Here is a 14,209-nt window from a genome sequence, read left to right as displayed (position 1 = left end):
TACCCAATCTGGGGCTCAAACTCACAATACTGAGATTAAGAGTTGCATGTTGCATCAACTGAGACAGCTATATTTAGCACTATGAAAATGTTTATATTTTGGTTTCAGGTAGTTCTTTTTATTTGAAATATGGGTAAACTTGAATTAGGATATAAGGCTTATATCTGAGAATCTTTGCTTGTTGCTAGTATAGAATTCCAGGCCAAAATTTCTTTCTAAAAAACAAACTCAACTTTGAAGAGAGCAGTGGAAAGAATTTCTAATGCTGTCACTTTCTCCCGAAGGCCTATAGAACTTGAGACAATTTGTGAGTTAAAGAATTCATCCCCCTGCCCATCCCCCCCCTTTTTCTTGAAAAGAGAAAGAAAAGTCTGTATACTTAATGTAGATAAGATGTATATAATTTCCACTTACCTTTAAGGCTTCTAATTGCCCATGTTATGAGCCAGTAAGAAATTAGATAGAAAAATTTCCCAGGATAGGGTGGGAGAGGTTTTATGTGATTCTTTCATAGTTTTAATAAAATAAAAACAAGAACACTTTCATGCAATCATGAGGCAGAAAAACTTAAAGATGAAGAGCATAGATAGTCTCTGGAGCCAGACTGCTTATGTTGAAATTGTGACTCTGTCACTTGCCTGTTGCTTGACCTTGGGTAAATTATTTGAATCTCCCCATGCCTTCAGTTTTCCCAAATATAAAATGGAAATGGATAATACCTGTTTTGTAGGATTGTGTAGATTAAATAGATTAACACACATAATGAATTTAAAACAATGCCTGGCACAGAGCAGTGCTATATGAATGTTACCTATTATTATCCCTTTATTGTTTGGAAAAAGAATGCGAAATATTCTAAACGAGGCTAGTTATCGACTTTCCTCCAGAATAAATTGAGTTTAATGGATTCATATCCTATCAAATCAGAATATTAAAAAAGATTCTTCTATAAGGCAGTTATGCTTCCTTTTTAAATCATGAAAGTGAGGAAGTTGGCTAAGGTTTTAGAAATAAATATACTAAGATCTTTAGGATCTTAAATTAAATTGCTAAATTAAATTAAATTAAATTGCTAAACTAGCAATTTATCCCTCCTTAAAAAAGAAAAATTCCCCCAGTTTGCTTTCTGGAATAGAACTTAACTAGATTTTAGGCTTTCTTAATGATTGGGAATCTGCCATATATCCCAACCACCTCTAGCCCTAGCCTCTTGTAAAGGAGTTGCTTGATTTCCATAAGCCAGTTGAAACAAGTCTTCTAAGCTTTTTATGTATCTCTTTTTGGATAAACAAGAGGCTATTATGGCCAAACTTTAGACTTTTCAAAACATCTGAGCAACAGTCAGGGCATAAGCCTTGACTTTGATTATTACTTTTTCCCTAACTAAACTTTGTAGTACAAGTCCTTTTGTCTGGTTCTTAATTGATTTGGAAGTTTGCTTATTTGCAGAATATACATGGCTAAACATATTTATTCCCACAATTTAGAATTTCTTATGAATAGTTCATGAAGTCTGAGTCTGAATAGTCACATAAATTTGGGGTTATTGATAAATAATCAGAACTTTGTTGCTTATCTTTAGCCTCAAGATAGGTTGGATTCTATATTTTTTTAAAAAGATTTATTTATTTTGTGGGGGCGGTATAGAGGGAGGGGGAGAGAGAAACCCAAGCAGACTGGTGCTGAGCACAGAACCTGATGTAGGGCTGAATCCCAGGACCCTAATATAATGATCTGAGCAGAGGGCTTACCCAGCTGTGCCACCCAGGCATCCCGAGATGAGTTGGATTCTAAAATGTGCTTGATGTGGTTGCTTTCTCATACTTATTCTGACCCTTATTCTTGCTGCCCTAGAATTTGACCATTATGTGAAATGGTAACAGAGATTAGGAGGATAATAATATTAAAGGAGTGTAACTAGGCAGCAGTATCATGTTTTAGCTCCAGTGGTGGCGATAGCAGCCAAGTCAGGTTGATTTTGTCCTGCTGTCTCTTTGCTCATGAGTTCTTTAAATAATTGTAGTTTGATTATTCAAAGTATTTTTAAATGCCTTTTTTGTTTTTGTTTCTGTTTTTTTAAAGAGAGCAAGTGTATGTGTGCGCATGTCCAAGTGTGGGGATGGATGGGGGAGAGGGAGAGAGAGAGTCTTTTTTTTTTTGTTTGTTTAAGATTTTATTTATTTATTTGACAGAGAGAGAGATCACAGGTAGGCAGAGAGGCAGGCAGAGAGAGAGAGGGAGAAGCAGGCTCCCCGCTGAGCAGAGAGCCCAATGTGGGGCTTGATCCCAGGGCCCTGGGATCATGACCTGAGCCGAAGGCAGAGGCTTTAATCCACTGAGCCACCCAGGTGCCCCAGAGAGAGAGAGAGAGTCTTAAACAGGCTCCACACCCAGCACAGACTCAGTCTTCCAATCCTGAGATCATGACCAGAGCCAAAATCAAGTTGGTTGCTTAACCAACTGAGCCCCACATGACCCAAAAGTATTTTTAGATGATACTTCTCTATTAGATTTTAATCATCATAAAATAGGTTGAACAAGTCAACATTGATTAGGTTACACCTGGGAACCTGGCCATTGTAGTTCTTTGGTTGAAGAAACCAACCAAAGAATGTTTTCAAGGAAAGCATCAAAATATTTTAAACAGGGATGCCTGAGTGGCTCAGTTGGTTAAATGTCTGCCTTCGGCTCAGGTCATGATCCCACAGTCTTGGGATCAAGTCCCACATTGGGCTCCCTACTCAGCCAGGAGCCTGCTTCTCCCTCTGCCTGCCACTCCCCCTGTTTGTGTGCTCTCTCTCTCTCTGACTAAATAAATAATAAATAAAATCTTTTAAAAAATATTTTAAACAATTTAGATGAAATCACGGATTATCTAAGTTCACCCTATCCATATATCATTCATACATATTTCATATATGAATATATAAGATTAAGAACATGTATCTTAACTGAGTAACAATGTCAGGGCCATGAGTAAATGAGAATATTGTTATTGTTATCCATGGTGTGGGACTCTTGAAATGCAAAACGTTTTTTATGGTTGGCAAGCTATTTCACGCAATTTTCTGTGAGCTCTAAGATCTCTTCCAGATTAAAATAATTTTCTTTTATCCTATGCAATTTCTGCAATTGCGTTAATCCTATAAATTTCTCTTCTCCTGTAAGTTTCTCGCATCCAATTTTAAATATCTAGATCAATCACCTTGGCCTAAAAAGTAGGTCCCATGACATAAACTCTTGCTGCCAAAATTTTTTCCAGCCCTTACTTACGGGCCCAACTATTTCTGAAGGGTATACTTCTTAGACATAGTTCCTCAACATGATCTCATTCCCATTTCAAAGGAATCTTTTTTTAAAAGATTCATTAGCTTACTGTTTATCCTTTTATTTATTTAAAAGTTTTTTTAAGATTTTGTTTTATTTAGAGAGAGAGAGAGAAAATGCAAGGGGGAAGGGGCAGAGGAGAGGGAAAGAGAATCTCAAGGAGACTCCAAAAGCATGGAACCTAATGTGGGACTTGATCCCAGGACCCTGAGATCATGACTTGAGCTGAAATCAAGAATTGAACACTTAACTGGCTGAGCCACCCAGATGCCCCTTACTTAATTTTAGAAGTTTATTTACTGGGGCGCCTGGGTGGCTTAGTTAAGTGGCTCAGGTCATGATCTTGGAGTCCTGGGATCGAGCTCCCCATCGGGCTCCCTGCTCAGTGGGAAGTCTGCTTTTCCCTCTCCCACTCCCCCTGCTTGTGTTCCCTCTCTCGCTATGTTTCTCTCTGTCAAATAAATACAACTTTTAAAAAAGTTTTTTTTTAAATAATCCCTTATACCTAACATGGGACTCAACTCAAACTCACAACTCACCCTGAGATCAAGATTCACATGGTCTTCTGACTGAGCCAACCAGGTGCCCCTGCTTTTTATACCTTTAAAATGTATATATATATATAGTTCTGCTAATTTTTGTTTTAACAAATTATGAGAATGAACAAATTATAAGAATGAATGTCTCAATTCTACATAAAGAACAATTGGGTTTTAGATATTATCATCTATTCTCCTTCTGCTTTATTCTTACATGAAGCTTTAGCAATATGATATAGTTCCAATATTCTATCGAGTAGATGATAATAAGTTCAGTGACATTCAGTGTTCATAGTGTGCCAGAGACTTTATGTAAGGAATGAAAAGAACTAAACACACCTAATTCCCAGAGTTGTTTTACTCTCTTATTATGGGTGAGGACATTGAAGTTTAAAGAGATAAATAATTGTCCAAGATAACATAGAGGTAAAGCCAAAACTCAACAAATATTTGCTGAGCACCTACTATGTTCTGGGGATGCAGTAGCCAACAGGCTCTTAACTGTTAAATCATACTAGCTCTTAAATATAAAAGATACTGTCAAAAATAGTCTTCATGTAATAAGGGGGATAATTATACCTATTTCATAGAGCCTAAGGATGAATAGATGATGCATAAAATTTTGTGGTTCAGTAATTAGAAAAATACATGGTGAAACTATACGAATCAGAAGTATTTCAGGAATTGAATTCTGTTTTAAAAACATTTAATTTTACCAGTAAAATGGCTAAGAATAATAAGGATTTTGGGGGGGGGTGAGAATTCACTGATCTATGGGCAGGAGTCAGTTGTGAATTAAACTGTATGTGAATGGGTGCCTGTGGTTCAGTTGGTCAAGCATCGGTCTTTGGCTCAGGTCATGATCCCAGGGGCCTGATATCAAGTTTTGAATCAAGTCCTGCATTGGGCTCCCTGCTCAGCAGGGAGTCTGCTTCTCCCTCCAACTCCCCTTCCCTGCTTGCACATTCAACGCTCTCTCTCTCTCTCTCACAAAAATAAATAAAATTGTTAAAAAAAAAAAAGAAAGAAAAGGAACGATATTTAAAACAAACTGCTTATGGATTTGGATTACAAGCTACAGCTCTTAATATCATAATATTGTTAATATTGAATAAGAGTGTTTCTTTAATATATTAAATTCTAATTTTAAACACTCTTCTCCTCTTTTAAAGTCGTTTATTGAAGCTTAATTTACATATAGTGAAATTCATACATTTCTATGTGTTTGACAAATTCATAGCATTGCAATCATTACCACAATCAAGATATAGAACATTTCTATCACCCCAAGGCACACAGCTGGGTGGTGCAGTCGGTTGAGCATCCGACTCCTGGTTTCTGCTCAGGTCCTGACTTCACATGGTGGGATGGAGCCCTGAGTCGGGCTTCTCGCTCAGCACAGTTTGCTTGAGATTCTCTCTCACCTGCTTGTGCTCTTTCCCTCTGTCTCTCAAATAAAGAAATCTTTGAAAAAATAAAAGAACATTTCTATCATCCCAGAAATTTCTTTGTGCCCTTGGAGATCAGCTTCTTCCCATTGATTTTTCTGCTCCTATAGTTCTACCTTTTCTTGAATGTCATTTAAATGGAATTGCCCTTCTTCCTTCTGTTGTTTAGCTGTAATTGCTGCAATAGCAAACAAGATAATTAACCCTTGTGCTGATATAGCTTTCTTACAAATTGGAAATTGCATTAAGAAGCAATTAGATGAGAAATAATTAATCTAGCCTGTTAAATTGTAAAAGAGAGACTTTGTAAGGAATTAGTAAATATGTTTCAGTTTACATGACATATTTAAAAAGAAACAATTCAGGTTTTCACACTTTAGGTGGGAAACTAATAAAGTCAATATGGTTTTGAACCCCCTTCCTTGGACCCCAGTTATACAAAATTAGATGAATCATAATTCTCAATTTATGACACGCTTGAATACAAGCATGGCTATTTGTTTATTTTTAATAATCTAATAAACACACATCATTCATCATGACAACTAGAACCTTGTCAAGAATTCACTTGACTTTTACCAATGTGTATCTTAATACAGATTATATAAAAATCTTTAATAGAGGGTGCCTGGGTGGCTCAGTGGGTTAAACCTCTGCCTTCGGCTCAGGTCATGATCTCAAGGTCCTGGGATCAAGCCCCCACATCAGGCTTTCTGCTCAGCAGGGAGCCTGCTTCCCCTCCCAACTCTCTGCTTGCCTCTCTGCCTACTTGTGATTTCTCTCTTTGTCAAATAAATAAATAAAATCTTTAAAAAAATCTTTAATAGAATTTTGATTATATATAATTAATTAGTAGGAGTTCCTTCTCCTGCCCCACCGTTTTCTTTTTTGGAAGGAGGGAAATAAATTTACCCGGTCTCTTGTCTTTCAGTTTTGTTTTTAGTTTCTGTTTTTATGCATTAAAAAAAAAGAAAGTTGGTGTAGTCAAGTTCATTAATTGTTTTTTTTTTTTTTTTTTGCTTTCCATGTCTTATCTAGTAATTTCTCCTTAATTGAGTTTGTGAAGATAGTCTGTATTTTCTTCTAATTTTGCAAAGTATTTTGTATATTTCGGTCTTTAGCATATACCTGTAATTTGTTTTGTGAATGGTGTGAAGTAATGATTTAATTTCTTATCTTGTATGGATAATTACTTGTTTTCATGCCATTTATTAAATGTTTTTTTCACTGATTTTAATACTGCCTCTGTCATATATTGTTTCCAATATGCAGGAGTCTTTTTCTGACCTTTAGATTCTGTTCCATTAGGATATTTGACTATATATACACCACTACTTACTTTACTTATTACTTAACTTTATAGACTAGGTAGGGTAATTCTTCAGGAGGTTCTTGGCTAACTTTGCCCTTTACTCTTTTACATACTTTTTTTCCCCACTATTGTTAAGTTTTTTTTTTTTTTAATAAAACCCTTTTGAGGGGCGCCTGGGTGGCTCAGCCGGTTAAGCAGCTGCCTTTGGCTCAGGTCATGATCCCCAGGGTCCTGGGATCGAGCCCCACGTGGGGCTCTCTGCTCAGCGGTGAGCCTGTTTCTCCCTCTCCCTCTGCCTGGCTCTCTGCCTACTTGTGTTCTATCTGTCAAATAAATAAATAAATAAATAAAATCTTTAAAAAAATAAAGCCCTTTTGGGATTTTTGGCTGGAAATATATTGAATTTATTAGATGAATTTGGTGAGAATTGACGTCTTTAAAATATGGAGCCTTTCTTTCTGTGAGCATGGTTTTCTCTACAAATACATAAGACTTTTTAAATTCCTTTCAATACATTATATGATTTTCTCCATAGAGGTCTTTGTATATTTTTTGTTAGATTGAATCTTAGGTATCTTGTACTTTTTGTGATTATGTTACCATATTTAGTTATTTGTAAGATTATTATCATTATTATTATTTTGAGAGTGAGAGAGGGAACAGGGCTGAGAGAGAATCTTTTTTTAAAAATTTTTAAAAAATGATTTTGTTTATTTGATAGACAGAGATCATAAGTAGGCAAAGAGGCAGGCAGAGAGAAAGAGGTGGGAAGCAGGCTCCCTGCAGAGCAGAGAGCCCAATGCAGGGCTCGATCCCCAGGACCCTGAGATCATGACCTGAGCCGAAGGCACAGGCTTTAACCCACTGAGCCACCCAGGCGCCCCCCGCCCCCCGGGAGAGAGAATCTTAATTAAGCAGGCTCCCCTCTCAGTGTGGAGCCTGACATGAAGCTGGATCTCAGGACTCTGGGATCATGACCTGAGCTGAAATCAAGAGCTGATGCTTAACCGACTCAGCCACCCAGGTGCCTGCTGTCCTTTTTTTTTTTTTTTTTAAAGATTTTATTTATTTATTTGACAGACAGAGATCACAAGTAGGCAGAGAGGCAGGCAGAGAGAGAGGAGGAAGCAGGCTCCCCACCGAGCAGAGAGCCCGATGTGGGGCTCGATCCCAGGACCCTGGGATCATGACCTGAGCTGAAGGCAGAGGCTTTAACCCACTGAGCCACCCAGGCGCCCCGCCTGCTGTCCTTTTTAAAGATTACATTTTCTGTTTGTTGCTGGTTTATCCTTCTTAAAGATTACATTTTCTGTTTGTTGCTTCTGTATAGAAAAACAGTTGATTTTTATTTTATTTTATTTTTAATAAACATATAATATATTTTTATCCCCAGGGGTATAGGTCTCTGAATCGCCAGGTTTACACACTTCACAGCACTCACCATAGCACACACCCTCCCCAATGTCCATCCCCACCCCCCCTCCCAAACCCCCTCCCCCCATCAACCCTCAGTTTGTTTTGTGAAATTAAGAGTCACTTATGGTTTGTCTCCCTCCCAATCCCATCTTGTTTTATTTACTCTTCTCCTACCCCCTCAACCCCCCATGTTGCATCTCCTCTCCCTCATATCAGGGAGATCATATGATAGTTGTCTTTCTCTGATTGACTTATTTCGCTAAGCATGATACCCTCTAGTTCCATCCACGTCGTCGCAAATGGCAAGATTTCATTTCTTTTGATGGCTGCATAGTATTTCATTGTGTATATCTACCACTTCTTTATCCATTCATCTGTTGATGGACATCTAGGTTCTTTCCATAGTTTGGCTATTGTAGACATTGCTGCTATAAACATTCGGGTGCACGTGCCCCTTCGGATCACTATGTTTGTATCTTTAGGGTAAATACCCAGTAGTGCAATCGCTGGGCCATAGGGTAATTCTATTTTCAACATTTTGAGGAACCTCCATGCTGTTTTCCAGAGTGGTTGCACCAGCTTGCATTCCCACCAACAGTGTAGGAGGGTTCCCCTTTCTCCGTATCCTCGCCTGCATCTGTCATTTCCTGACTTGTTAATTTTAGCCATTCTGACTGGTGTGAGGTGATATCTCATTGTGGTTTTGATTTGTATTTCCCTGATGCCGAGTGATATGGAGCACTTTTTCATATGTCTGTTGGCCATCTGGATGTCTTCTTTGCAGAAATGTCTGTTCATGTCTTCTGCCCATTTCTTGATTGGATTATTTGTTCTTTGGGTGTTGAGTTTGCTAAGTTCCTTATAGATTTTGGACACTAGCCCTTTATCTGATATGTCGTTTGCAAATATCTTCTCCCATTCTGTCAGTTGTCTTTTGGTTTTGTTCACTGTTTCCTTTGCTGTGCAAAAGCTTTTGATCTTGATAAAATCCCAATAGTTCATTTTTGCCCTTGCTTCCCTTGCCTTTGGCGATGTTCCTAGGAAGATGTTGCTGCGGCTGAGGTCGAAGAGGTTGCTGCCTGTGTTCTCCTCAAGGATTTTGATGGATTCCTTTCTCACATTGAGGTCCTTCATCCATTTTGAGTCTATTTTCGTGTGTGGTGTAAGGAAATGATCCAATTTCATTTTTCTGCATGTGGCTGTCCAGTTTTCCATTGGACATTCTTTCCTGCTTTGTTGAAGATTAGTTGACCATAGAGTTGAGGGTCTATTTCTGGGCTCTCTATTCTGTTCCATTGATCTATGTGTCTGTTTTTGTGCCCGTACCATGCTGTCTTGATGATGACAGCTTTGTAATAGAGCTTGAAGTCCGGAATTGTGATGCCACCAACTTTGGCTTTCTTTTTCAATATTCCTTTGGCTATTCGAGGTCTTTTCTGGTTCCATATAAATTTTAGAATTATTTGTTCCATTTCTTTGAAAAAAAATGGATGGTACTTTGATAGGAATTGCATTAAATGTGTAGATTGCTTTAGGTAGCATAGACATTTTCACAATATTTATTCTTCCAATCCAGGAGCATGGAACATTTTTCCATTTCTTTGTGTCTTCCTCAATTTCTTTCATGAGTACTTTATAGTTTTCTGTGTATAGATTCTTAGCCTCTTTGGTTAGGTTTATTCCTAGGTGTCTTATAGTTTTGGGTGCAATTGTAAATGGGATTGACTCCTTAATTTCTCTTTCTTCTTCTTGTTGTTGGTGTAGAGAAATGCAACTGATTTCTGTGCATTGATTTTATATCCTGACACTTTACTGAATTCCTGTACAAGTTCTAACAGTTTTGGAGTGGAGTCTTTTGGGTTTTCCACATATAGTATCATATCATCTGCGAAGAGTGATAGTTTGACTTCTTCTTTGCCGATTTGGATGCCTTTAATTTCCTTTTGTTGTCTGATTGCTGAGGGTAGGACTTCTAGTACTATGTTGAATGGCAGTGGTGATAATGGACATCCCTGCCGTGTTCCTGACCTTAGCGGAAAAGCTTTCAGTTTTTCTCCATTGAGAATGATATTTGCGGTGGGTTTTTCATAGATGGTTTTGATAATATTGAGGTATGTGCCCTCTATCCCTACCCTTTGAAGAGTTTTGATCAGGAAAAGATGCTGTACTTTGTCAAATGCTTTTTCAGCATCTATGGAGAGTATCATATGGTTCTTGTTCTTTCTTTTATTAATGTGTTGTAACACATTGATTGATTTGCGGATGTTGAACCAACCTTGCAGCCCTGGAATAAATCCCACTTGGTCATGGTGAATAATCCTTTTAATGTACTGTTGAATCCTATTGGCTAGTATTTTGGTGAGAATTTTTGCATCTGTGTTCATCAAGGATATTGGTCTGTAGTTCTCTTTTTTGATGGGATCCTTGTCTGGTTTTGGGATCAAGGTGATGCTGGCCTCATAAAATGAGTTTGGAAGTTTTCCTTCCATTTCTATTTTTTGGAACAGTTTCAGGAGAATAGGAATTAGTTCTTCTTTAAATGTTTGGTAGAATTCCCCTGGGAAGCCGTCTGGCCCTGGGCTTTTGTTTGTTTGGAGATTTTTGATGACTAAAACAGTTGATTTTTATATATTGATCTACATCCACATACTTTGCAAACACTCTGAAGATTCTTTTGGATTTTCTGTGTAGATAGTCTTATCATCTGCAAGCAATGATAGCTTCCTATCTTCCTTTCCATTTCTTATACCTTTTAATTTTTTCTTATTATACTTTACAAGTCAGGATTGCTAGTGAAGTTTGAATTGAAGTAGTAATTGTAGATACAGTTTTTCTGGTCCCAGTTTCAGGGGAAAGTTTAAATATTTTGTCATTGAGTTTTGGCTGCATTGTTTTTAATTATAAAGTTTATTTCTTTTTCTTTTCTTTTCTTTTTAAGTGTATCTCATGTTAATGAACTTAGATTTTAGTCCAAAGAGAAAAGCGAGTCACTGAAGGTTTTTAAATTTTTTAAAACTATTTTTTAAAGATTTGATTTATTTGTCAGAGAGCATACAAGCAGGCAAAAGGAGAAGCAGGCTCCCCACTGAGCAGGGAACCCGATGTGAGACTCGATCCCAGGACCCTGGGATCATGACCTGAGCCAAAGGCAGATGCTTAACCGACTGAGCCACTCAGGCATCCTGGTTTTTGTTGTTGTTGTTGTTGTTGTTGTTTTTTCAGAGAGAGCAAGCAAGACCATGAGCACATAAGCAGGGGGAGTGGCAGGTAGAAGGAGAAGCAGACTCCCTGTTTAGCAGGGAGCCCAACTTGGGACTCAATCCCAGGACCCTGGGATCATGACCTGAGCTGAAGGCAAAGTCTTAACTGACTGAACCACCCAGGTGCCCCTTTAATTATAAAGTTTTATCAAATGATCATTGTTGTATCTACCAGGATGATGTATTATCTATTGCTGCATAACAGATTACCTACAACATGTGTTGATGGAGATGTGGAGAAATTAGAATCTTTATAGAGTGCTGAAAAGAATGTAAAATGGTGTAGCTACTTTGGAAAAAAGTTTTTCAAAATGTTAATATAGAGTTACCGTATGTTTCAGCAATTCCATGCCTGGGTATATCCCCAAGAGAGATGAAAGCATATGTCCACATAAAAATTTGTACATGAATGGGACGCCTGGGTGGCTCAGTTGGTTGGACGACTGCCTTCGGCTCAGGTCATGATCCCAGAATCCCGGGATCGAGTCCCACATCAGGCTCCCAGCTCCATGGGGAGTCTGCTTCTCCCTCTGACCTTCTCCTACCTCATGCTCTCTCTCACTGTCTCTCTCTCAAATAAATAAACAAAATCTTTAAAAAAAAATTTGTACATGAATTTTCATAGCAGCAATATTTACAATAGTGATAAAGTAGAATACAACCCAGATTTGCATCAACTGATGCATGGATAAATAAAATATGATCTATCTATTGATTAGAGTATTATTCAGCAACAAAAAGAAATGTAGTTGACCTTTGAGTAACACCAGTTTGAGCTGCATGGGTCTACTTGCACACGATTTTTTTTCAATAAATACACTACTGTAAATGTATTTTCTCTTCCTTAAGATTTTCTTAACATTTTATTTTCTCTAACTTCTTCTGAGAATCAAGTGTGTAATACATATAGGATACAAAATATGTGTTAATTGACTGTTTATCTAATTGGTAAGGCTTTCAGTCAACAGTAGGCTCTTAGTAGTCAAGTGAAAATTTGTATCTGGATTTTTGACCGCATGAAGGGGTAACATTCCTAATCCCTATGTTGCTCCACTAACACACGTTACACATAGATGAATATTGAAAACATTATATCTAGTGAAAGAAACCAGTCACAAAAGTCCATATGTTATATAAAGCTATTTATAGGAAATGGCCAGTACAAGCAAATCTCTAGAGATAGAAAGTAGGTTAATGGGGGCGCGTGTGTGGCTCAGTTGGTTGAGCATCTGTCTTTGGCTCAGGTCACGATCTCAGGGTCTTGGGATTGAGCCCTGCATTGGGCTCTCTGCTCAGCGAGGAGTCTGCCTCCACACCCCCCGCCTGCTTCTTTGCCTACTTGTGATCTCTCCCTATGTCAAATACATAAAATCTTTAAAAAAAAAAAAAAAAGGAAAGTAGGTTAATGGTTGTCAGGGACTAAGGGTTGGGAAAGATTGGGGAGTGACTGCAAATGCACATGGGACTTTTTTGGGGGGTGTTGGTGCTGGAAGTGTTCTAAAATTAGATTCTGTTGATGATTGTACTTCTTAATACACTAAAAACCATCGAGTTATATACTTTAAATGGGCAAACTGAGTGAAATGTCAGTTATATCTCAGTAAAGCTCTGTAAGGGGCGCATGGGTGGCTCAGTGGGTTAGGCATCCAACTCTTGATTTTGGCTCAGGTCATGATCTCAGGGTTGTGAGATTGAGATCCATGCTCAGCAGAGTCTGCTTTGAGATTCTTTCCTTCTGCCCCCCCCCCCAATTAAATAAACAATTTTTTTTTTTTTAAAAAGCTCTTTAGGGGCGCCTGGGTGACTCATTCGGTTAAGCGTCTGCCTTCAACTCCGGTCATGATCTCAGGGTCCTGGGATCACCCTGCATCAGGCTCCTTGCTCACCAGGGAGCCTGATTCTCTGTCTCCCTCTGCCGTTCTGCCCTACTTGTACTTTCTCTCTCTCTCTCTTCCTGTCAAATGAATAGATAACATCTTAAAAAAAATAAAAATAAGAAAGCTCTTTAAAAAAAGTGTGTATACAATTTGCTTAGATATTACCAAATTATATCAGTTTGATTCTCACCAGCAGTGTATAAGTGCACAGCTTTATCAAAAGAATGTAAGTCATACATTTTAATTCTCACCAACTTGAGAGAAAAGTTCTCTTATTTAAAAAGGTTTATAAAAAATTTGTATTTCCCTATGAGTGAATTTGAACATCTTTTCGTAAGTTTAAGGGCCATTTTTATATCTGCTTTAGTGAATTGTATGTTTACTTGTTTTCTCTATTTTTCCCTTGGGTTTTTTGTTCCTTTATTCCTCTATTTTAAGTGTTCTTTATATATTAGTGATATTCACCCTTTGTAACATAGTATCCTATTTCTAAGAGTGTCCTGTTCTATGGACTGAGCTAGCCAGGCAGTTGCCCATAGTATCCTATTTCTAGTATCATAGTTTGGGTTTTCCTTGTTTTTTTTTTGTAGTTTATATAAATAAAGTGATACACATAAACTGTTTCTGATGAGAGAGTGATTTGTACTCTAAGCAACTAACAGTCTGAGCAGAATTTACTTCTGAGTGATACTTAAGTTTTTATCATTTTGCAGGTTTTTTTCAGTCCTGAGAATAACATTTATTATTCAGAGTTGTTTCTCTTCTTATTGCTATGTCAATTTCTATCCTGTCTTCTAGTCCCAGAGTAAATGATGGCTTCTTTCTGAAGTCTCTGTAGAACTCCCCGAGGTCGACTTAGATGTTCCTTTTTTTAATATTCCCATTGTACTTTGTAGTTTCTTTAATGACATTTACATGATTGTAATTGTTTCTATGTTGTTTCTCCTTACCAGACTTTAAGCTGTTTGAAGGCTGAGTCCTGACTATTTTTGTGTTTCTGGCATAGTTCTGTATTTGGTATTTAGTAAGT

The 14,209-nt window shown here is 37.7% G+C and overlaps 1 protein-coding gene across 11 annotated transcripts in view; it reads left to right on the top strand.

The window, feature by feature from the left end:
• The window catches only part of ELF2 (E74 like ETS transcription factor 2), a 100,236-nt gene that overhangs the window by 14,416 nt on the left and 71,611 nt on the right, over positions 1-14,209 (top strand). The gene's annotated exons all lie outside the window — the stretch shown is intronic.

The sequence above is a fragment of the Lutra lutra genome, chromosome 2 (assembly GCF_902655055.1).
Source record: "Lutra lutra chromosome 2, mLutLut1.2, whole genome shotgun sequence".
Taxonomy (NCBI): Eukaryota; Metazoa; Chordata; class Mammalia; order Carnivora; family Mustelidae; genus Lutra; species Lutra lutra.
Note: the sequence above shows the minus strand (reverse complement) of the source record. Positions and strands in the feature narration are given on the sequence as shown.